Raw genomic sequence first — 26,255 nt, 5'->3', positions numbered from 1 at the left:
TTGGTAGAATTCACCAGTGAAACGAACTGGTCCTGGGATTTTCTTTATTGGGAGTGTCTGTATTATTGATTCAATCTCCATCCAGACTATTTGCCTGCTTAAATTTTCTGTCTTCAGAAAATATAGTGTATTAACCATCTGTTATTATGAGAACATCACAAGCAAGGATTATAAACATGTACGTTGTTAAAAATGTATGATGATTTTGAAAAGAAAGCTGCTGTCATGTTGTACTAGCTCCACAAATGATCTGAGTGGGTTTACTGGAGTAAGAGACTAGAAAATAATATTATATCAGAGATCAAGTTCGGAATGGAGTTTGAATTTGGCACCCTTTCTTTTCCTTCAATCTTCCTGGGAAACTTACAAAGATATGTCACAGGACTGAAAGTCCTGCAGTAAGTCCCATTTAATAGACACTATCAACAAGGAAACACTCTTTTGAGTTTTTTGTCATAGTAACAGATGTCTTTTCAACAAAAGATTCTCTAAAGAAGAAATAATTAAAATCTACAGTGTTTGACAGAGCTCATTCACAACCTTAGTTAACCTAAAAATACTGCCCTGAAAAATGTTTATCGAATAAAAATCCTACTCTTATCTATGCTGTTTACCACAGCTAATCAAGTATTTGATTTTCTTGATGCATTGTTTTCTTAATCCTATGAGCCTTTGTGTCTGTATTTTTCACCACCACCACTCCCCAAACTTAGCCACGCCAAGGTTATGATATGTTTACCACTCCCAGATGAACCTCAAAATGTACATCAGGTCCACAGGAAAATCCTTATTTTCTAAAAATGTCCACTTTATTATTTTCAACGAGGAAAAGGGAATATTTTATAAGAATGTGTATTGGACACGTCATGGTCATTCTCTCCAAGGACGTAACTTATGCTTCTGAAAAGTTCTAACTGTCTTCATTTAATGTTCAATCTTAAGCTCAGCATTGATTCTTTATTTCCTTAAGCTAGAATATTTTGTATTTTAGTCTACAATTTCATTTGTTATCCATTTACATATTTATTTTCATTTCATCCTGAAAGAGCTATCCCCCAGCCTCCACATATCTTTTTAAAATTGGATAGAATATCTCATTAATTAACCTGTTTTCCCATTGTGAATGTCTGCTTAAGCAATTTTGCTTTCATCATTTTCTTTTGATAATGTCCTTTACATTTCCAGATCTTTTCCAGATCTAAAAAAAAAAAAAACTTCTTATTTTAGTCAATTAAATTTATAGTTCGCAATCTAGTATTTTATTCCACATTCTGTTTCAAACGAATAAAGATGACAATCATAGATCGTATTTGGATGGTGTTCTGGGATCTTTAAAATATTTTCACAGGTAGGAACTTTCAAAACAACCCAGATAGTTAAGAATATTTCTTTCCCTTCTGTTACTGTTATACTAACATCATAGGCAAGACCCAGACAGATTAGATATTTATATGGCCCTAAATATTATGAATGAGTTATGGTAATTCTATCTGCAGTGTTCTTTTTTATTTTTTTCAAGTTTTATTTACTAAATATAAATTTCCAAAGTACAACGTTTGAATTATAGCAGCTTTTGCCCCCATAACCAACCTTTCACCCGCAACCATCCCATCTCCCACTCCCTCTCCCATCCCACTCTTCATCAAGATTCATTTTCAATTATCTTTATATACAGAATATCAACTTAGTATACACTAAATAAAGATTTCAACAGACTACAACCACATAGATACACAACGTACACAGTACTGTTTGAATAGTAGTTTTCCTGTTAATTCACATAGTACAACACATTAAGGACAGAGATCCTACATGGGGAGTAGGTATACAGTGACTCCCGTTGTTGATTTAACTATTGACACTCTTATTTATGACATGAGTAATCTCCTGAGGCTCTTGTCATGAGCTGCCAAGGCTATGGAAGCCTCTTGAGTTCACCAACTCCAATCTTATTTAGACAAGGCTATAGTCAAAATAGAAGTTCTCTCCCCCATTCAGAGAAAGGTATCTCCTTCTTTGAGGCCCTGTTCTTTCCACTGGGATCTCACTCACAGAGATCTTTCATTTAGGCTTTTTTTTTTTTTTTTTCCAGAGTGTCTTGGCTTTCCATGCCCGAGAAACTCTCATGGGCTTTTTAGCCAGATCTGAATGCCTGAAGGGCTGATCTGAAGCCAGAGTCTGCAGTGTTCTTTCCATCCCACCAAATTTAACAAAATTTCACTTATTTATTCATTTACTTAAAATTTTATTTAAATTATTCAAGTTTCATGTATTTCATACATACAGATTAAGCCACGTAGTGATACTTCGCACCCTCCCCCTCCCCCGCCGATACTCCTACCCTTCTTCCACCTCCCTCTCTCATTCCTGCACTTCATTTTTACAAAGATCTACTTTCACTTTTCTTAATGATCATAAAGTCAGCCCTACCCTAAGTAAAAGAGTTCAGCAAACAATATGAAAAAAAAAAAAACACTGTATAACAATGCAGAGAATTGTATGTATTTGGACTGCTTGCCTGTCAAGATTGATTTCATCCTTAATCTTATAATTACAATTGTACCTGTACAAAATGGTGAGATGATATAATAGCAATGATTTCTGTGCTCTTATCTTTATCATCATTGACTAAATGGTTAATATTGTTACTTTTTTCACAAGGAAATTTCATAAGCACACCTGAGTGTTGCTTAAAGCTGAAAAGCATTGTGAGATTAAAAAAAGAGGAATCAATTCCCAATACAAACCTGGACCATCAGAAAGACGGGTCCATAAATTCCTTGCTATGCTACCACACAGGACACTGTTATCTAGGCCTGACTAACAGCTTGGCGGTGATTGAAGACCGAGTGCTTAGTCTGACAAACAGCTTGGCCATGATTGAAGACCTTGTGCTAAGTCTCTTAACCAACTGCCAAACTAAACTTTCCTATATGAGATATAAATTGCAGTTCTACCCTATCCATGTTCTGCTTTGTGATTTTGAAATTATCTCCTTGCTTCTATCTACACCCAGGTACAGTTGCTGAAGTGCCAGTACTTTGATAAAGAACCATTGTATGCCATTACCTACTGCATACACATTCGTTAACTTAAATGGACTTAGTGTACATAGGTCGAAAAAGTATTGCTAGTTTCTTTTTATAGTTGAACCAAATACATGATCAGTGAAACTAAATATTTTGTATGAGATTATCTAGTTTGCTAATGGAAAAACTAAAGCATAAGAGTTTCTCATTTTCTTGTCATCATCCTATTAATGTTTCTAACAATTATCTTACTTGACCACACATAAGGAGTGAATTTGGAAAGTGCCCGAAAGTTGTATTTCAATTAATCACTGCTTAAATTCCATCATTTTGTACTAATTTTGGTGAAGCTACACATTTACTGCAGTTTGTCACTATGAACACAAATATTTAAATACCATAAAAACTTTTATTCAGCACAGAAGGTTTTTGAGATTATGGTCTATTCAATGCATTCATCTTATTAATGCATTTAAATTATGTTAACACTCTACTAGTTTTACCTAAGTAAATAGGAATAATTTGGGGGAGAATAATACCACCAAAGAGACACACTTTAAAATGTTTGAATTCAGGATGTGGTAGAACCAAGTTCCAGAAAGAAAAGATAACTGAAAATGAAATCGGTAATTGAAGCTGAAAGGAAAAATGAAGTAAAAACAAGTCAAATTAAGAGATGGAACCACATGCTGTTTTGTCATTAACTATTGTGATTCAGCAGAATTCCCTTGACATTTGTCTCAGGGAGAACAGCTATTTTGGGCATCCTATGGGTCAGCCGATTGTTCAAGGATATAAACAAAGATTGGAACAAGGCAAGGATTTGTTGTCTAGCCATTAAAGAGTCATTAATTGTACATCCTCCCTTCTTCTATTTTCCCCATTCCTCAAGATCTGCCTAAAACAGAATGGAAACAACACTCAAGTTCCAGAAAGAAACTGTATACTCATTGCATATAAATGTATGTGCTCCAGGAAGGAATAGAAAGGCAGGAAAAGTTGTAAGAACCCCTCAAATCTCCCAAGATTTTGAATATTTTTGTGGACAGATGTTGACAAATTCAAATGATAGGTTTGGATAATATGAAGTTGATGAAAGTGATTTTTTTCTCTTGGCAACTTCCCATGGGATCAAAGTTTGAAAGAAGAAAAAGCAAAGATGCGTTTGGCACTGATGAGAAGGAAAGGGGTAGTCTGGTTAGTTACTTGACAGAAAAGCAAGAGGCAGAGAGGTATCCTTTTTAGTATTCTTCAGAGTGCCACACAAATAATCATTCTTATTAAAATATTTTCAAATGGTTTGATTTTTCATAAATTTTCCAGCTGTTCCATAGTCTCCTAAAAGAATATGCTTGACTAGCATAAGATGATAGATATTATTTACTTGAAAAGAGCTGTATGGCATAAAATATTTCTTGAAAAAACTAAAAAAAGAAATGATTCTATTTGAGCTAAGCAAAATATGAGTCTTTATTTTTAAAAATATATACAGTTGTACTTTGGGAAAAATATGCAGTTATGTGCTGAAAATTGCACCTGTGAAGATATAAAACTTCAGGACTTTGCACTGTTTAAAAATTCTGCCTTTCTTAGGAATAAAGCTCAAGATAGACTTAAGTAATTATGGCTTAAAAATACAATTTCTCAGTAGTAACATATAGTCAAAGTTTTATTTGTCAAAACTTTGAAAACTACAAATTACAGGTATTGAACTTCCTTACAGTTTGCACCTCAAACTGAAAGTGAACAAAAAGAAGTAATATTAAATTACCCAATTCCAGATCTGTCAAAGGGAATTAGACATATTGTGGATTTTTCCTCAACTTTTTTTTTTAAAGACAAAGTTATAGAGAGAAGTAAAGACAGAGAGAAAGAGAAAGAGGTCTTCCATCTGCTGGTTCACTCCCCAGATGGCTGCAATGGCCAGAGCTGCGCTGTTCAGAAACCAGGAGCCAGGAGCTTCTTCCAGGTCTCCCACGCAGGTGCAGGGGCCCAAGGACTTGGGCCATCTTCTATTGCTATCCCAGGCCGTAGCAGAGAGCTGGATTGCAAGAGGAGCAGCCAAGACTGGAACTGGTGCCCATATGGGATGCCATCGCTTCAGGCCAGGGCTTTAACCCACTGCACCACAGTGCAGGCCCCTCAACTTTACTTTTCAACATCACAAATACAATAGCTTAGAGTTAGCCTTTCCGGTTTTCATTTTTGAAGGTAGATCCTGGAGATATTTAGAGTCCTAACTGGAGAGCCAGCAATGAAATAATATAATTTAATGATACATCACTGTCTCCTGTTTTTTATTTATTTTTTAAATTTATTTGACAGGTAGAGTTATAGACACAGAGAGAGAGACAGAGAGAAAGGTCTTCCTTCCGTTGGTTCACTCCCCAAATGGCCGCTAGGGCTGGCGCTGTGCTGAGCTCTTCCTGGTCTCCCATGCGGGTGCAGAGGCCCAAGGACTCGGGCCATCCTCCACTGCCCTCCCAGGCCACAGCAGAGAGCTGGACTGGAAGAGGAGCAACCGGGACTAGAACCAGCACCCAAATAGGATGCCGGCACAGCAAGTGGAGGATTAACCAAGTGAGCCACAGTGCCGGCCCCTCCTGTTTTCTTGATAACTATGTTATAATCTCTCCTGTAGAGATTTTTTATATTCTCTTTGCTCTTATTCCTCATCACATGAAGCTCTGCAATGTCCTGTACAGCAATGTTCCCAAACCTCAAACCTACTTTGTATACCTTTGCAATGGTCTGCCATTGCTTCATTATATTATGGCTTCTATGGACTCATTTTTTACTCCATAGTTTTAAAATTATATGTAAAACACACTTAGTCTTAAGGCTACTATTGGATGTGACTATATGAATTCCTTTGTGAAAGTTAATTTATAAAATGCAAGTAAAGAGGAAGTTGAACAGGGGCATGACGTTGGCCTAGTGGTCAAGCTATACCCATCCCACACTGGAGTGCCTGGATTCAACACCCATCTCCAGCTGCTGACTCCAGCACCTACTAATATAAATCCTGGAAAGCAGTGGCAATATCTCAAGGAACCTGCAAGGGAGGCTTGGCTTGAATTCTCAGCTTCTAGCTTCAATCTGGCCATCGTAGTCATTTTGGGAGTAAACCAGTGGATAAGAGCTCTCTCGTTCTCTCTGTGTCTAATACAATTTTAAATAAGAATAATTTGTTAACTTGAACAGGTTTTCAGATTCCATGTTTCTTAGTCTATAATAAATTTATATAGTCCTAATAAGTGAGCAATATTATCTTTGAGAGAGAAAAAGAGAGCCTGCTCATTCTTGAATCTTTCATTGGAATTTTTCTGTAGTTCAAAGCACCGAATGAGGAGTCTGGACATTGGATTGGCAGACCAGTTATTTCATTGTAATTAATGTTGGTTTTCTACACATTCAGCCAAAAGAATCAATGACACAGAGTTCTCTGAATCTTCTTTTGCTCAGATAAAATCTATGTGCAAAACAAGGTACATTCTATTATTTTTAAAAGTAGTGTAATTACTAATTAAAGTTAATCAGGGGTCAGATTATTCAATGCTTCAAGGAAATGTATAGCATTTCAGATCTATTCAACAAATATAGTGAGAAATTATAGTTTGTCAGCTAAAGTATTAGTTGTATAAAATGATGTATAACAGACTAAAATGAGTATGTTTCACAAAATTGTGACTCATTAACAATATTTTATATTATAAAGATGACCTACCTTTGACTTCTCTTTTGTCTTTCACTATATGAAAAAGAAAATAAATAATTATTGCAAAATATTTCTTTTTTTAAAAAATGATATATTGAACTAGGATGATAGTAAAAATGAAGAGAGGTTTATGACATTGTGAAATATTTTGAAAATTTTCTTGATAGGATTATAATTGATTAATTGTGATGACTTACATAGACAAGATTATTGATGAGGATGTTTCTCTATGAAAAAAAAACATTGGTGAATTACAGAACGTATTCAAGTTTAAGGAAGATGAATGGGAGGTTTTTTTTTTTTTTTCCAATTTGAGTGTTTTAAAGATATCACAAGGCAGAAGATTTTGAGCACAGCTAAAAAATCAGGACTGAAAAAAAAAGCTGAATGTCAGTTTTAAAAAAATCAGTAAATTTAAAAAGTCATGGTATATATGTACCTACATAAATCAAATGTAAACTCTTAGGAATGATTTAGCTTACTGAGATGAAATCACCTATAAGTGGTTTTCAACGAATATGAGACTTGTTGTCTCTAGAACTGAGTTCTGAGATTACTTCATCAATGGCCGTAGTAGCCACAAAACTGGAGCAAATCTAGGATTGTTGTGAGTTCAACCATTGAGAATGATGAACACAACTGAGAGCTAATGCAAAATCAGCTTAAGGAAGAATGATGTTCATTATTAAAGTCAAGAAAAAAGTAGGCTTTTATTATATTATATCAGGTAAATCCACTCGGTATAGCTACATAGTTCTTAAGGGATTTGATGCTGAAAGAAAGTACAGATATGAGATAAAATAAAGCGTTATGCAATTATTGGTTGTTATTTTCAGATTGGAGAGATTAAATATATTTAAATTCTAAGAAAAGAAGATGGAGAGAAGAGACATTAATCAACCTCATTGCCTTCCACCATTATTTTAGATATGCAACTATCTTCTAAACATCCATTGCTGTAGATTACAGACACACAAAATATTAGCATGCTAAAAATACAGTTTACTCTCTTGTCTCATTGCTTCATCTCACTGCCTACCTGCATTTTGTATGCTATTTTGGTAACTGGCAAAATGAACGTGTCACTCAAACCACAGGTTTCTCCTTTATTATTGCCTATCTCTCAGTGTAAAATCAAGCATCCACTACTTATGCTGCTAATTTTTTCAAACCTAAAAACATCTTTATTTTTTTGCATGTCATCTGCTAATGAATGGCATAAACAGTTTTCAGTTGGAGGCAGTGTATTTTGAGTCTCTTCTCTTAACCATGACAACCTGGGTAACATATTAAATTATTGAAATAAGACCACTTTGTGATGAAAATCATTAATATGAATATTTTCACAGAGGCAACAGGTAAACCAAGGTTATTATTTTGGTTCTATCAAGGAAAAATGAACTGTATGCCAGTTCATTGTATGTCCAATGTATGAAGAAAAATTAATCACTAACCATTTCTCTGAGAAATATCAGCCTCAGTGAAAACCAAACATTGATAAGAATAATGCAGAATGAATGCCAACTCAATGTGTCTCCAATTCTTTGCCCAAGTAATAACTATTTAATGCTTGCTTACTCAAGTCATTAAGCCACAGTAGCCCTAAGCAAAACTCCCAATGTCTGGTAAGAAATAATACACTTATCAGTACTATACACAGATTTCAGATATAAAGGACACCATTCTCCAGGAGGCAATGAAGATGAAATACATTATAAAACATCCCTGTTTATTTTGTCATTGCATAAATGACTATCTTCTATAATTTCGGAACTCCAACGCCTATTAATGTCTAGCATTCTACATTGAACCAAGCATTCATTTTAATTTTATCTTACGAACATAATCTTCTTTGATGTTCCCACTCATAAGTCTGCAAAATGCATGTGTGTCTTGATACCTGTGTGTTCCTTTGATTCACTACTTTCTCTAGAGCTCTTTAACACAAAAAATTTTCCTCTACACCTACAACTACAAAGGTGAAGAAGTGATTTCTCTTTTCCTCACCTTCCAATATCACTTTTCTGACCATTACTTTTGTCATCCGTATTTAAAGACAGCATTGTTCTCCAGAGGATCATATTATCTGAATAAAATATTATTTCTCTTAATAATTAGAAAGATTACATTTCCTGCTGCTCACTCCTTGTTTTTCCTTAAATTTTGGATAAATTGCTGTCTCTAAGACTATGTAACTATACAAAGTTATATTACTATGGGAGTTAAAATTTTCCTAATCAATATGCTAACATTGGATATAGTACAAAGTTATATTACTATGTAGGTTAAAATTTCTCTAATTAATATCTCTAACATTGGCTATAGTACCAATGTCTTTAAACATAAAACATACAAATTATAAATAGCATTACCTTAGTTTGACTAAATAGTCCCTTTTCCAAAATTTTAATTATGCTACAACGTTATGTTCATCAGAATTTTTAAGTTTGGTGAATTCAACAAACCAAAAATTTTATGTTCATCATTATTAAATATTGTCAAATTTCAACTTACTATCCATTTTTAATTAATTCTCATTGTTCTATTTTTTTAAATGTGTTTTAATTCTTGAAAACTTTAAACATAGTGAAGAATTTTTTAAATGAAAATATAGCCCAGTATTGATTATTTTGTTTTTGAGTTAGAGGAAAATTAAACAATACGGTAGAATATCATTTTCATTTATAATATCACATTTCCTAAACAATTCAATATGTAAATTACACAAAACATGCTGAATAGCGACGTAATTCATTTTTCAGTCGGTCTGGAACTCCACCTCTAGGTGGAGCTCCAGCTTCTTGCTGAGCCGGGGATCACTTACTGATTGATCAGCAAAGATGAGGTGAGAAGGCAGTGATCTATGCTCTATGCTATTAACACTTTCATATAGTTATGCCGGTGCCAGCACCCAGCTATTACAAATGAATCTCTAATATATATTTATTCTGTGCTTTAAATAAAACCTTTCTTGTAAGAGTATCTCATCAATAATTTAATTCTCCACTACTCTGGTCAAAAATCCATTTGGAAAAACATGAAAATAACATTTTATAAAGAGCTAAACACATAGGTAAACACTGAGTAAGAAACTATAAATTTAATTTTGAATCTCACATTAAAGGCTGGCTCGTACGTGGTATTTCTATTAACATTAATTTAATCCATGAACATTCCATTAGCTATAATATATAGAGAGAGTATTATATTAAATACATGTGTATTTTAAATAAATTAAATGTACATCAAAACAAAATAGCTTTGCAATTTTACTGACTACATAATAGAATCAGTGCATTATGACCTTAATACACTATGAGTAGTCAAAAATGTTATTACCTGGATGTTTTTAGTTTGCAGAATACTATCTTAGAAAAACTGGATCAAATGCTACAAAGGAACAATCACAAAATGTCTTATATAAGAATTAATATTTTCTCATATTTTTGAAGTATTAGTTATAAGCACACCAAAAAATTATTGAAGTCAAATCTGTGAGCTCTTATTAAGACAGGATCCTTGTAATATTCTTGAAAATTGCATAAAATAAAATCTCTACATGGATTTCAAAAAACATTGTGTGCAAATAAACTTATCCTTTAATTACATTTTCCCATGCTTGTATTGAAGATCTCTCATATATGAAGTGTGTGCCATTTTGTGGATTCTGAAAATTATGTCTATATGAAATTGTATATGTTATTGTGCTATATGTGTTATTCATAGTCCTTTTGCACTGATATGGACCAAGATACTGCTAATTTCATATAGTTAGTTTGTGTTCCTTTTATTCTCTCCTACTATAAGTTTGTGGAAGTCAACTTTTATCAGTCTTGATTACTAAGTACTCCCAATGTAGGAACCAGGAGCAATAACAAAAAATGGGAATGCGGAGTGTCATAAACCAAGAAGAGCAGGGTAGAATATGGAAACAATCAACTAACACAAAGCATTCATAGGAAAATTTAGAAACTTACACTGGGGAGCCCTTGAACTGCTATGACAAACACACAACCTTTTCATACAAAGCTTACAGCTACAGCAGCTGACTCCAGACTCTCCAGAGTGCTAATGCTGTTCACATCAACAATATTTCACTGATAAGTAAACAGATATTGCAAAAAGTGAAGGTGTCATTTGTTGCTAATCAGAGGGGGAAAGTACATTTATTTGCTTAGCCAAGTTATTCTATCATTTCACAACTCCTTTTAAATCAATAGTGCCCAGTAGTTTGCTGGTTAATAAGGATTCAGGGAGACAAGTAGAATCCTGCCATGAGATACTATATATGTTATGTATGTAGTACACTATATATATATAGCATTGTGCTTAAAAGATGCAATTTAAAGCTGAAAAATGAGGCCGGCGCCACGGCTCACTAGGCTAATCCTCCGCCTTGCAGCGCCGGCACACCGGGTTCTAGTCCCGGTCGGGGCGCCGGATTCTGTCCCTGTTGCACCTCTTCCAGGCCAGCTCTCTGCTGTGGCCCGGGAAGGCAGTGGAGGATGGCCCAAGTGCTTGGGCCCTGCACCCGCATGGGAGACCAGGAGGAAGCACCTGGCTCCTGGCTTCGGATCAGCGCGGTGCACCAACCGCAGCGTGCCGGCTGCAGCGGCCATTGGAGGGTGAACCAACAACAAAAGGAAGACCTTTCTCTCTGTCTCTCTCTCTCTCACTGTCCACTCTGCCTGTCAAAAAAACAAACAATGAAAAATGAATTGCCACAATTGGAGAAATGGAAGATTATGACATTCCTGAAGGAAAGAAGAAAAAAGAATAGAATTATACAAAAGTATGTTAGACATTCCCACATATTGTGTCCTATTCATGGCCTTAATTTTTCAGTCGAGTATGGATAAATCACATGTCAATCTTTCCAAAAAGCTGGAAACAAACACTGGCCATTTCAAAATCAGAGATTAATAAAATAATAATAGTAATAATGAAATTTTTTATCAGAGCACAGAATGAAGCAGTGCCCAAAATACAGGTTCATCACAGTATGCAATTGTGAGTGAAGTGTAAAATTTGACCATGGGAATTGGAGCTTGCAATGCCAGCATCTCATATCAGTGCCAGATCAAGCCCTAACCGCTCTGCTTCCAACAAGTTACCTGCGAATGTGTTGGGGAGTGCAGCTTTTGATGATACAAATATTTGAGCTCCTTCCACTTTGAGTGGGAGACTTGGATAGAGTTTCTAGCTCCTGGCTTCATGCTAGCCCAGCTCTAGCTATTGTAGCCATTTATATAGTGAATGGGTTTATGGAAGATCCCTCTCCTTCTGCTTCTCCTTTGCCTGTCTTTTCCTTCTCCACCTCCCCCTCTCTGTGTTCACAATGTCTCTCAAATGCATACATACATATATACATACATACGTAAATATTTGAGAATATTTGGCTCTTGTATTATTTGTTATTGATTATTAGAAATCCAGCTCAAGCTTCATATGAACATTTTTAAAAAGTTTCTGGGGCTGGCATTGTGGCATAATGAGTTAAGCTGTTGCCTGTGATGCCAGCATCCTATATCAGCACCAGTTAGAATGGCTGCTCCACTTCTGATCCAGCTCTATACTAATGTGCCTGAGAAAACAGAGGAGGAGGGCGTGGGACCTTGGGCTCCTGCCAACTACGTGGGAAATCCAGGAGAAATGTGTTAGCCTGGCCTGGCCCAGCCCCAGTCATTGAGGCCATTTGGGGAGTGAACCAGTACATGGAAGATCTGTGTGTGCATGTGTAACTCTTCCTTTCAAATAAATAAATTAATAAATACATTTTTGACAAAAAATTTAAAAAGATCTATGCTTTCCTCACTGTGGGAAGGTGAATGTGTTATAATGCAGTCATAGAAAACAATCATGGATGTAGAATCTTGCAAAGATCCAGTTCATTTTCTTCCATGTTTGAGCTTTGCCTTGTTCTTCAGGCTCAGAAAATTAAGTTGTGTTTCAAGCTTTCAGATGATGGCTCAGTGCAAGGAATACAGGCACTAGGGATAGCCAATGTTAATTTTCAGATTTTAACATTCCTATAAAAAAGAGAAATTATCTTCTGAAGTCCTACCTGTAAGGTTTCCAAATTAATACTATTGAGAGTGACTGTCAATGCATTTCAAAAATTTATGGTTGGCATCTTTTTAATATTGTAATGGCTTGTATATTTAAAACATAATCAACATCTTATTATACTCTACCAGCTCTAAATTATTCTTTTCATTAAATTTAGTGCATATCTGAAAATGAAGTCATTGCATATATGAATAATAAAATTACAGAATAATTTCCAACTTAAATTTGTATTACAGATATTTCCAACTCCTTAAATGTTTATTTTATAGCCTCTCAATACATTTAAATTATCTGAGAATGAAGTATTATTTATATTAGTAAATTCATAATGCCATATGTCTTTTTGCTTGATATCTCAAATACTTGCTTGCATATATCTAAAGAAAATGTGCACAACTGTAACAGAGACCAGTGTTTCGGTGCAGTAGTTCAAGCTCCACTTGCAACTCCTGCATCGCATACAGAGAGCTATTCAAGTCCTGGCTGCTCTGATTCTCATCCAGTTTCTTGCTAATTATTTAGGAAGGCAGTAGATGATAGTTCAAGAGTATGGGCTCCTGCCACCCATGCGAGAGTCCTGCATGGAATTCAGTCTCTTGGCTTCAGCCTGGCCCAGCTCTGGCTGTTAACAGCACTTTGGGGAGGGATCGAACAATAATAGAAGTGCTCTCTCTCTCTCTCTCTCTCTCTCTCTCTCTCTGTCTCTCTCTCCCCTGGTCCTCTTTCAGATAAATAAATAAACTGAAAAAAAAAAATGAAGCCGCTATTTGAAATTACTTTAAACTAAGGTTTTCTCATCTACAAAGGCGAGCCAGGCACTTCTGAGCTTTTGGCTAAAAGTCTCCACTGGGTAGATAAAGATATTAATAATACTAGGTTCAAATGGACCAACCCACCCTACATTCTTTTTTGTAATTTTTCATTTCACTTACTTAATCTCCGCTCACACAATTTTCCTGTTTATAATCTTCCCTTTAAAACTCCCAGTCACGTCTGTACAAATGAAAGTTAAGTCCACATTTCTCTGTTTTTTTTTTCAATTCCAGCAGCACATTATTGATCAAAACTTTCCTTACCACTTTAACCCGTGTCTAGAGTTAGAAGTAAGGATTTGGTACAGGGAATTAGTATACACAATTGTGGACTGGTGAAGTTGTCTTAGCATCTGATAGGTGATGTTGAAATCCACAGGGAAAGCAATCAAGAAAGGAAGACCAGCGAGGAGGCTGGAACCCACAAACACTAGCTGGAAATCAGAAAGAACGGACTGAAATCTGTATCCGTTATTGTTACATTTGACTGGTGACAGGTGATACAACAGAAACCAATGTCCTTTAAAGACACCTTGACCAGTTGTCAGAAAAACTGAAAGGGGATCTAGTATAATGAAGAGCAACAGCAGGTGCAGTTGAGACTTCATGTCTACAAGACAAAGCAGCAAGTATGAAATGCATGTGTCCATGCATGCACACAGGCACAATAATATGGCTACTCCTTCCTTCTGCCTAGCAAATCCTGGCAACAGTCTCCCTTACGTCTACCCCAAAAATGGAAACACATGAATATGCATGAATTTCTAAAACTGTACTACAAATAGGTTCTGGGAAATGTAGTTCAGCCTAGCCAAGTTGATGCATTCCAAAATCCATTCAGTGAGTTTGAAATTTATAAAACTTTTATGTGTATCATAACATAATTTTTTCCAAACATGACCCTGTTTACTAATATTCAGCCCCTACTTCATTCATGTTATTTGTCTAAGGCTTGCTATGATCCTATTCATTCTCATTCTCATAACTTATATCTATGTCCCATCACCTAGAAGAAAAAATAATAAGGCAGAATTAATTATGTTCATATCAATGATATAATTTTTTTAATATTGAGATTCAAAATGAGTTTCTAGTCTAATTGGCTTTAGCAACTTATTAAAATATGTTGGAAATTCTGAAACATTTTTATTTAATATATTTTAAAACATTTTACATAATTGTAGAGTCACATGCAGTTGTAAGATATAATGCAGACCAAAATAATTTACACTCTACCCAGAATCCCACAAATTCTATTCTTCCAAAACAATAGTCCAAGTTCTCAGCCAAAATGTATACATGGATACCATCAACATACGTAGCATCTGTGTTATCATGTGTTGCGTTATCATCACAACCACATCTACTTCCTTATTACCTTTACCCTCTCCTTAACTCCTGGCAACTGCTAATCTAACATCCTTTGATATCATTTTTATCAAAAGTGTTATATTAATGAATCAATAATATGTAACTTTTAAAGATCAGTTTTCTTCACCAAGAATAATATTCTACACATTCATATAAATTGCTATGCACCTATAGTTCATTTTGATTAGTAAGATGGACTCAATAGTATATACACACAAAAATTTAGCAGCTCCACCAGTAAAAAATATGTGCACTGTTTCCTTTTTTGGGCTATTGTAAAGGAGATTTCATAACCCGTCTTATTTAGGTTTTTGAGTGAATGTAGGTCTTTCTAAAACTACCAAGAGTTGCAATTAATTGTTGGGTTGTATGGTGGTGCATGCTTTTTTTTAAGTATGGTTCAACTTACAATTTTTTAAAAGAACTGTATATATTTCATCTAAATTGTTAAATTTATATACATAGAATTTTCTGTAGTATCCCTGTATTATCTATTTGATACCTACTGTGTTTATGCAGATGTCTTCTGTTTCATTTCTGATGTTGGTAGTTTGTATCTCCTTTTTATTTCTTTACCATGCTTATGAGAAGTTTTTCAATTTTATTGATCCTTCAAAGAATGTCGGCCTTCCAGGTGGCAGCTTAACTGGTTTTGCCACAATCATTGATTTTTTATTGACTTTAAATTTTTGCTTTTACTGTTTGAAAGTCATTGGATTCTACCTTCGGACTTCCTTCTGTTTGAGTTTTTCTCTTCTTTTTCTAGGCTCTTGAGATAGAAGCCTAAATTATTGATTTTATACTTACCTCTTTCCTAATGTAAGCATTTAGTGCTATAACATGCTCTCACCAGCCATTGTATGAATGTTCTCTATCTATATGAGAATGTTCTTTCCTATTCCTAATTTTCTGAGAGACTTTATACTGGTGGAATCAAGGACACTGTGAAATACTTTTCTATGTTGTTGATGAATGGATACATATTATGATCGTGTGCTTTTTCCATTTGAGTCTGCTAACATGTTAAATTACATTGATTAGTGTAAAATACTAAACTAGAGTTGCATACTTGGAAAAAAAAAACATGCAATCCTGGTCTAATTATTTTACATATTGCTGAATTCTATTTGCTTATATTGTGTTAAGGATTTTTTGTACATATTCAAAGGACATATTGACCTTATTTCTTTTTTCGTTTGTATTAGTTTCTGTTTCATGGTAATACCAGATTTATGAAATGAATTTTGAACAAGTTCCTTCTATTCTATTTTCTGGAATAGTCTGTGATGAATTGGTGCTATTCCAGTGAAGATTTGATAGAATTTTCGGGTCAAGTAATTTGGACTTGAATATATCTATAGAAATTTAAATCACCGATTTCATTTTCTTAATAGGTAAGGGATTATAAGCATTTATTTGATGTTTTATGAGTTTTGGTCATTTGTACTTTTTGTTTTCTTTATCTAATTTTTGATGTGTTAAAGATAGAATCTGCCAGCTTATTTATTTTACTGTTTGTTCCTTTCATTTTTAATTCTATACTCTTAATTTTGTGCTTTTTTATGAATTACTTGAATAATTTTTAAAAAATACATTTGGTTTGGTATAGTATTTTTGATCACATATTTTTGATAATGTTTAAATTAGTGACTCCACACATTGCATATATAATATATATAAATACATATGTACGATTATATATAGTTCATTTGTTTCATCATTTTACAAATGCAAGTAATATATAAACATTTTGTCTTCCTCCATATCTCCTTACCCTCCTTTGTTTAACACAGACTTATCAAATATTTTCTCTATGCATATTTTGTACCACATCAGAGTTGAATGACTTTTTTTTTATTTGACAGACAGTGAGAGAGAGAAAGAGAGAGAGAGACAGAAATAAAGGTCTTCCTTCCATTGGTTCACCCCCCAAATGGCCGCTGCGGTCGGCGCTGCGCTGATCCAAAGCCAGGAGCCAGGTGCTTTTTCCTGGTCTCCCATGCGGGTGCAGAAGCCTAAGCACTTGGGCCATCCTCCACTGCCTTCCCTAGGCCACAGCAGAGAGCTGGACTGGAAGGGGAGAAACCGGGGCTAGAACCCAGCACCCATATGGGATGCCGGCACTGCAGGCAGAGGATTAACCTAGTGAGCCACAGCGCCAGCCCATGACTTTCTTTTACTTTCTAAAGTAATTCTTCAAGTTGTGGATAGAGTTTTAAAAACCCAAGATTACAAGGGAAATCTATTTTTGCTAAAAGTTTTGTTAATGGTGTTGATTGATGTTGATGCGATGGCTGTGAGGTCTGATGTTTCAGATCCCTTTTTATTTGTTTGTTTTCTTAGAGAACTTCATTTAGCCAGTATATTGGGATAGGCCTGTTCATAATAAATTGTTTTTGTTTTTTGGCATCTCAGAATGCCTTGATTCTCCTTGCTTTCCTACAGGATATTTTTGCAGATACATGATCTCGTGTACGCATTCCTCTTCTTTCAGCATTTGGGAAAGGCTGTGCCACTTCCTCCTGGTCTCCATGGTTTCTGAACAGAAACCCATTTTCATTCTGTCTTTTCTCTATAGGTAAGTTGTCTTTTTGTGTCTGGCCACTTCAAAGATTTTTTTCAGTGTATTTAATTTTCAGAATTTAATTATGATGTGTTTTGACATACATAGCTTGGATGTGATTCAAAGATTTTGGGGACTTTAGTCAATGTTCTCATTAGATTTTTGCCTATAGACTTACATCTATTTCCATATTGGGGACAATTTTTGTCATTTGAACAAATCTTTACCTGAAGTACATCCAAGTTATTTCAAATGAATAGATGTTGAACAGTTTTAGATTCACAGAAAAAACTAAATGATGACTACAAGAGTTCCTATATACCTCTCAGTTATACTATTATGGTATGTTTATCACAATTTATGTGATAATATTGATAATTAACAAATGTTTGATAGATATGAACAAATATCTGTATTTTTCATTAGGAATCACTCTGTGGGACAGAAACTTAGTGTTGTACAAACTATCGTTCACAAACTCACAAAAATTTGCATCAACCACTACAGTATTATTAAGAACGATTGCACTGCTATAAAAATCCTCCTTATCTCCACTTACTCATCACTCCCTCCCTCCCACCAGAACCAAGCAAATGGATTTTTTGTTGATTCATATTTTTCTTCCCAGCATGCCATATACTCAAATTGTCTTTCGAATTGTTTTCTTTCTCTTAGCAATATGTATTTAATTTTCCTCCATATCTATTCATAGTTTGATAACTCATTTATGTTCATTGTTGTATTTTTTCTTCCATTAGATACAGAAAAATAAATTGAATAATTTAATAATTAAAAACAAAGTTCATTCTGTGACTTCATTTTTAGAAAATGATTTCTATCCATTTATACACACACATATTGTATTTATATGCTCGGATTTTGAAATACTTATTTCTTCAAGGCTGAGCTGTGCTGAAGCCAAGAGGCTAGATGTCTGTTAGGTTCTCTCACATGGGTAGCAAAGGACCAAACACTCCTGCAGTCTTCCACTATCTCTTGGACACCTTAGCACTGAGCTGGAATGGAATTAGAGCAGTTAGGATTAGAACCAGCACTCCTATGGGATGCTAGCATCACAGGCAGCAGCTTAGCCAGCAGTGCCCCAACAACCAACCCCTTTCTTGTATTTTTCATCATTGTTTAGATTCTTTTCACAAAAATATCACTACTATTGGTTGAACTCTGTAATTAACACACAATTATTCTTAGGTGTTTAAATTTAACTGAAAAGTGATCCCTGTTAAATATAAGAGTGGGAATAAGAGAGGGAGGAGATGTACAATTTGGGAGATGCTCAATCAGACTTGCCCCAAACGGTGGAGTTAGAAACGTGCCAGGGGATTCCAATACAATCCCATCAAGGTGGCATGTACCAATGCCATCTCACTAGTCCAAGTGATCAATTTCAGTTCACAATTGATCACACTGATAGGTCTAAGAGTCAAAGGGATCACACAAACAAGACTAGTGTCTGCTAATACTAACAGATAGAATCAAAAAGGGAGAGAATGATCCAACATGGGAAGTGGGATACACAGCAGAATCATAGGATGGCAGATGTCCTAAACAGCACTCTGGTCTCAAAATCAGCCCTTAAGGCACGCCAATCTGGCTGAAAAGCCCATGAGAGTATTTTAGGTGTGGAAAGCCAAGACGCTCTGGCAAAAACAAAACAAAACAAACAAACAAACAAACAAAAACACCTAAATGAAAGATCTCTGTGAGTGAGATCCCAGTGGAAAGAACAGGACCATCAAAGAAGGAGGTACCTTTCTCTGAAGGGAGGAGAGAACTTCCACTTTGGCTATGACCCTGTCTGAATAAGATCGCAGTAGGAGAACTCAAAAGGCTTCCATAGCCTTGGCAACTCATGACTAGAGCCTACGGAGATTACTGATACCATAAACAAGCATGTCAAATTGTTAAGTCAACAACAGGAGTCACTGTGTACTTACTCCTCATGTGGGATCTGTCCTTAATGTGTTGTCCAACGTGAAGTAATGCTATAACTAGTACTGAAACAGTATTTTACACTTTATGTTTCTGTGTGGGTGCAAACTGATGAAATCTTTACTTAATATATACTAAATCGATCTTCTGTATATAAAGATAATTGAAAATGAATCTTGATGTGAATGGAATGGGAGAGGGAGCAGGAGATGGGAGGGGTGCTAGTGGGAGGGAAGTTATGGGGGAGGGAAAGCCATTGTAATCCATAAACTGCACTTTGGAAACTTATATTTACTAAATAAAAGTTAAAAAATTTTAAAAAAAAATCACTATTTTAGTAAATGAGCAATCAAGAACAGTTTGTTTATTTCTTGAACACTTTATAAGAGTAAGAGCTGAAATATTTGTATCTATGAGCTGATGTCTTCAGTGTCTCTGATTTAAATGTAAAACCTTCATCACATTTCATGTTATGAATATATATAAACTAGAACACAGATAAAATTTTTGGAAAGAAACCAAAACTAAGTTGTGACCCAAATAATGACTCTGCAAAGAAAAAAATTCAATAAAAGCAGACATTGCTTCAAATTAACATGAAATTATATCAGAGAAACCTCAACATGTACTAAAAAATGTTGACAGAGCTGTCAATGAATATTGAATACTAAGTGTATTCACAGAAGCCTCAATAATTCCTGAGCTCTGTAGTATTAATGGTTTTAACATTTTAATCAAAAGAAGAAATATTTTATATAAAATGCAAAGGAAAGACTATACACACTAAAATGTTTAAGAAGATAATCTATAAATTTCTGGAAGTATATCCCTTATTTTTGCCATTGATTTGTTTAAGGAGATTATGATAGAACCAGGCACTAAGCTTTTCGTAGATAAAAAACATATGGTACATACATATTTTTCTCATGCATGTATTCATATAGAGATTTTATTATTCATCCTCTCTCTTTATATTTTCTCTCTCTCTCTCTCTCTTTTTCTCTCATTCTTGCATTTCCCTCTCCTACCCTCTCCACACTCATATTTCTTTCTTGACCATAGTTAATCTGGACGGAAATAAAATAGAGAAAATAAACTTATTGTCCTTAGGCATGTGCTAATTGAAACCATATAACAATAGTGAAAAAACATGAACACACACACACAAACAAGTTTCTGAAAGTGTGAGTTGAATAAGTGTTGAGCTTCTATATTTTCATAGTCTTACCTATTAATAAATGTGATCAGTTCAACAAAGTTGTTGTGTAGAGTCATTGGCAGTCCGCCTTTCCATCATCTCTATTTATCCAGTATAATCTCTATTGTACTGGATAAATGCATACAATTTTATGTCCACTTAAGGTTTTAAAGTTATGATGTTATATTATTAGAGTGGAAACAGAAAAGGAAAAATAAGGAACATTTTAATGTAATAACTGTTAACAATAAAAACCTTAAAATCTTATTTTCCTCTCAATTTATATGTCAATCACAGATTGAGTATCTGCAATTTGAATAAATTTTCAATCACCCAATATTGAAAGTGTTCATTGGAGGAAGAAGTTCACTTAAAATTAGTTGTTTTGACTAAAACTATACATATTCTTCTGCTTCTGATACTATTTTTCAATTATGAATATGGTAAAACATTCAAGAATTTGATGTTTTAAAAATTACTTTTTTAAAAATCATCAAACAAGTAATCTCCCAGTATAACTTAAGAAAGTATGTTAACTTTTCCTTTCAGTGGTGTCCAGTGAATTTTGGAGTATACTTATTTTCATTCATCAAATCTGTCAAACCAAGACATCATGTTTAAAAACTAATAAAAGATTTGCAAAATTTACAATTATTATGGAAATCAATTAAAGGAAATTTGATTAATTCAGATGTTTCAAACTAAACAGAGAATATAAATAGAATGATTTTTTCTAATGGAAATATTTGCTAAAATTAAGAAAAATCTTGATGCTTTTCAAACAAAACACTTATAACTAAACTGAATATTTAAACCAATTCACTTTAATTACTCTAAATAGAACCTATGCCTTGATTAGATTGTCTTATGAAAATGAAATCATTTTCCCAAAATTAGTTTAATTTCCATGAAGTCAATGCATATTCATTCAATTGTTACATCTACACTGAATGCAGCTTATTCTCTAGAAATACAATCCATTTGTGCACACATTTAAGAAACGATTTTCTTAAGTACATTTTCTTGCTTGCTGTCTTTATTTAATAAGTTACCTGTCATAATGAAATCCTGGAACTCATGAAAATCATACATCTGTTTTTTCTTTTTTATTGTTTTTTAATGTATCTACTGAATGTCAGAAAATTGAGAAAATATGTAAAACATCTAGAAATAATTAATTTCTATACAAGCAACAAGAAACTGAGCACATTGCATAATTTCAATTCTCATATTATAATAGCAATTTCCTCCCCTCTGTCTGTCACATTTATTTACTGCTGCTATTGGAGGCAGATATTTTATATATGTTCTACCATTGTATCTTTACAATAATACAACATAATGAACCTGTTATGAGCATTATAAGTTGAAGAAATCAAGTTTCAGCAAGTTCATTATGATGTAATATGTAATTTCAGGTTTGTTTGACTCCACACACACACAAGTAGACACACACCATTGGATATGTTATTTCTGTGATTATATATAATACTTCTCATGTGGTATTCGTCTAGGAAACCTAAGAAGAATAACCAACTCTTAGAAAATCGTTGGATACACACAGGAGGAGTAGGTGGCATTTGGTTCAATGCTGACACTGTTGTCAACTTGCATGAGAAAACTGATTCTGCTATTACTGTTACAGTTACCACAACTGCCACACACCACAACTCCCACACACTCACAGAGCTAGTGACCAGACCCTGCAACACGGCAACCAGTCATTGCCAATCCTCATGTCCAACATGCTTGCCAGCTGACATAAGGATAAACAATCTAGCTTCAGTCTTCTTTCAAATTCTGGTTCAAAATGTACAGATTTCATTGGGAAAAACTGATAGAAATCTAGACACAGAGGATTTTTTACCCTTGTATGGTTGATGTTATCCAGAGCACAGAGATGGGTGGGGATGCTGAATATCAATGGTTTTGTTAAGCACACTAGGTTAAGTATTTGCATTAGAACTTGCAACTGAAGAAGAAATCAAAACAAAAAAAGCTAATAAATTAATCATGCATTATAAGCAACCAAGTGTAAATGGCTGACAATGAGCAGCATTGGAAATTTTCAAATACATATGCAAATTTATTACCACATAAAAATAATGTTTCAAGCTGGATGATATAATGTTTTTTGAATTATTTTCCTGGACAATTATTAATGAGAGACAATTATTTAAAAATCTGGTCTAATTGATACCAGTTGTTTTGTCTACCCAGCATCCATGATAACAGCTTGGAGCCTTTAGGGAGCTACAACAACCTCATGTATAGTGTGTATCTTACATCAGATTCACCTACCTCCTCTCCTGGCACCTGAGCCAAATGGGCTGATGAGAAACTCTCTTCTCAGAAAGTATACATATGTAGGGCTGGCATTGTGGCGCAGTAGGTTAATCCTCTGCCTGCAGTGCTGGCATCCCATATGGGTGCTGGTTCTAGTTCTGGCTGCTCCTCTTCCAATCCAGCTCTCTGCTGTGGCCTAGGAAAGCAGAAGATGGCTCAAATGCTTGGACCCCTGCACCTACATGGGAGACCTGGCTCGTGGCTTCAGATTGGCCAAGCTCCCGCAGTCACAGCGATTTGAGGAGTGAACCAGAAGATGGAAGACCTCTCCCTAGCTCTCGCTCTCTTTCTCTCTTACTGTCTATAAGTTTACCTGTCAAATAAATAAATCTTTAAAAAAATAAAAGAAAGTGTACATATGTTTTAATATAATGTATTCTTTATTATTTTAGATAACATATTTTTAATTTACATTGTTGTCAAACATGTAACTGCTCCACTAAGGAAAATGTTCAAAAAATGAAAAGTAAAATGACCACCGTTCAAGAGGAAAATAGGTAATTGCTATATACAGTAATCAAATGAAAAGATTTTCAAATTCACTCCTAAAGTCAGTTTAAAATCAGTCCCCAAATCATTAAAGCTATAGTATATATATATATATATAATCCTTAACAACTTGTTTGACAAAGAATTATAACAAAACTTGAAAAGCACTGTATTTGCAGCAACTGTATTTTAAACAAGGACTTAAATATTTGGCACTAACTTAACCATCTGACAGTGCCATAAAGATTGCCCATTGAACCAGCTTACAGAATTTCTAGAATCATTGCTTCCAATTCTTGGTGGCTCAGTTTGCCCCACAATTCCCTTTTTATTCTGTCCATCATTCAATGGTTTCTTCTCTGTTTAAGTTAGACACAGTTGGTTGCAGTCATTGCAGTACAAATGATGTACTAATTAACTTATCATGACAGAAAATTATCAGAAAGCTTAGTGAACATTATGCATATTTAAGTACATGATAGCTTTTAAGAATCATATTAGCCATAACCTAATTTCAAATATGTGGACTTTCTTAAAGATAACCATGCGTCTAAGGCAGACGAGGAATGCTTTTAGGACAATATTTAATGGTATCAAATGAATTATCAATCATTATCATGAGAATTTTTTTAAATTAGCAAATGTGTTACTAACTCTGAGTGTAAGAAAGATGTTAACATAACAGTAATCAGGCATTAGTTTTTTCTTGGTTTGGTCATAAATAATACTGTGGTGAAGAGAATTAACCTTGGATCAAATATCTCCAATACTGAACCTTAGAACACAATTTCAATGATCCCCAACTGACGGCAGATAATAATAGGCATATACAAAAGGTTGTTGGAATCAGATGATTCAGATGTGTATAAAGTGCTTAGCACAGTTCCTGTACTTTGGATTTTTTTAAATGAGCTTTTTCACAATGGGTTTGCTGCCATAAGACAGATGTCATGAAAACCACCGCCTAATCAAAGCCAAAATGGGAAAGGAAAAGACTCAATCAACATCATTGTCATTGGACCCGTAGATTTGGGCAAGTCTACCACCACTGGCCATCTGATCTACAAATCTGGTGACATCAACAAAAGAACCATTGAAAATTTTGAGAAGGAGGCTGTTGAGATGGGAAAGGGGTCTCTCAAGTATACCTGGGTATTGGATAAACTGGAAGAGGAGCATGAGTGTGGTATCACATCCCCTTGGAAATCTGGGACCAGCAAGTGTTATGTGACTAGCACTGATGCCCCAGGACACACAGACTTCATCAAAAACATAATTACAGGCACATCTCAAGCTGACTGTGCTATCCTGATTGTTGCTGCTAGTGCTAGGGAACTTGAAGCTGGTGCCCCCAAGAATGGACAGACTCATGAACATGTCCTTCTGGCTTCACAATGGGTATGAAACAATAATTGTTTGTGTTAACAGAATGGATTCCACTGAGCCACCTTACAGTCAGAAGAGATACGAGGAAATTGTTAAGAAAGTCAGCACCTACATTAAGAAAATTGGGGGCTGGTACTGTGGCATAGTGTGTAAAGCTGCCACCTGCAGTGCCAGCATCCCATATGGGCACCAATTCAAGTCCTTGCTGCTCCACTTCTGACCCAGCTCTCTGCTGTGGCCTGGAAAAGCAGTAGAAGATGGTTCAAGTCCTTATACCCCTGCACCTGTGTGGGAGACCCAGAAGAAGCTCCTGGCTCCTGGCTTCGGATCGGCACAGCTTCGGCCTTTGCAGCCAAATGGGGAGTAAACCAGTGGATGGAAGACTTTCTCTCTCTCTCTCTCTCTCTCTCTCTCTCTCTCTCCCCCCCTCTCCTTCTCTTTGTGTGTAACTCTGATTTTCAAATAAATAAATAAATCTTAAAAAGGAAGAAGAAAATTAGCTACAGCCCTGACACAATAGCATGGGTGCCAATTTCTGGTTGGAACAGTGACAACATGCTGGAGCCAAGGGCTAATATGCCATGCTCAAGGGACAGAAAGTCACCGGCAAAGATGGCAATGCCAGTGGAACCACACTGCTTGAAGCCTTGACCATCCTGTACCAACTAGACCAACTGACAAGCCTTTGCATCTGCCTCTACAGGATTTCTAAAAATTGATGGTTTTGGTACTGTCCCTGTGAGCCAGGTGGAGACTGGTGTTCTCAAACCTGGCATGGTGGTAACTTTTCTCAGTCAATGTCACAACTGAAGTCAAGCCCATTGAAATGCACCATGAAGCTCTCCCTGGGGACAATGTGGGCTTCAGTGTCAAGAACATGTCTGTCAAAAATGTTTGCCATCACAACGTTGCTGGTGACAGCAAAAACAAACCACCAATGGAAGCAGCTGGCTTCACTGCTCAGGTGGTCATCCTGAACCATCCAGGTCAGATCAGTGCTGGGCACGCCCCTGTACTGGATTGTCACACAGCTCACATTGCTTGCAAGTTCACTGAGCTGAAGGAAAAGGTTGATCATCATTCTGGAAAGAAGTTGGAAGATGGCCCTAAATTCTTGAAATCTGGTGACGCTGCCATTGTTGATATGGTTCCTGGCAAGCCCATGTGTGTTGAGAGCTTCTCAGACTATCCTCCTGTGCATCATTTTGCTGTCCGTGATATGAGACAGACAGCTGCTGTGGGTGTGATCAAAGCAGTGGACAAGAAGGCTGCTGGAGCTGGCAAGGTCACCAAGTCTGCTCAGAAAGCTCAGAAGGCTAAATGA

The 26,255-nt window shown here is 35.4% G+C and overlaps 1 pseudogene; it reads left to right on the top strand.

The window, feature by feature from the left end:
- Window positions 1–312: 312 nt before the first annotated feature.
- Window positions 313–26,255, top strand: LOC100356712 (elongation factor 1-alpha 1 pseudogene; annotated as a pseudogene).

This window comes from Oryctolagus cuniculus, chromosome 14 (genome assembly GCF_051225735.1).
Source record: "Oryctolagus cuniculus isolate XC-2025 breed Fujian yellow rabbit chromosome 14, ASM5122573v1, whole genome shotgun sequence".
Lineage (NCBI taxonomy): Eukaryota > Metazoa > Chordata > Mammalia > Lagomorpha > Leporidae > Oryctolagus > Oryctolagus cuniculus.
The sequence above is the reverse complement of the archived record's forward strand: the minus strand, read 5'-3'. Positions and strand labels throughout refer to the sequence as shown.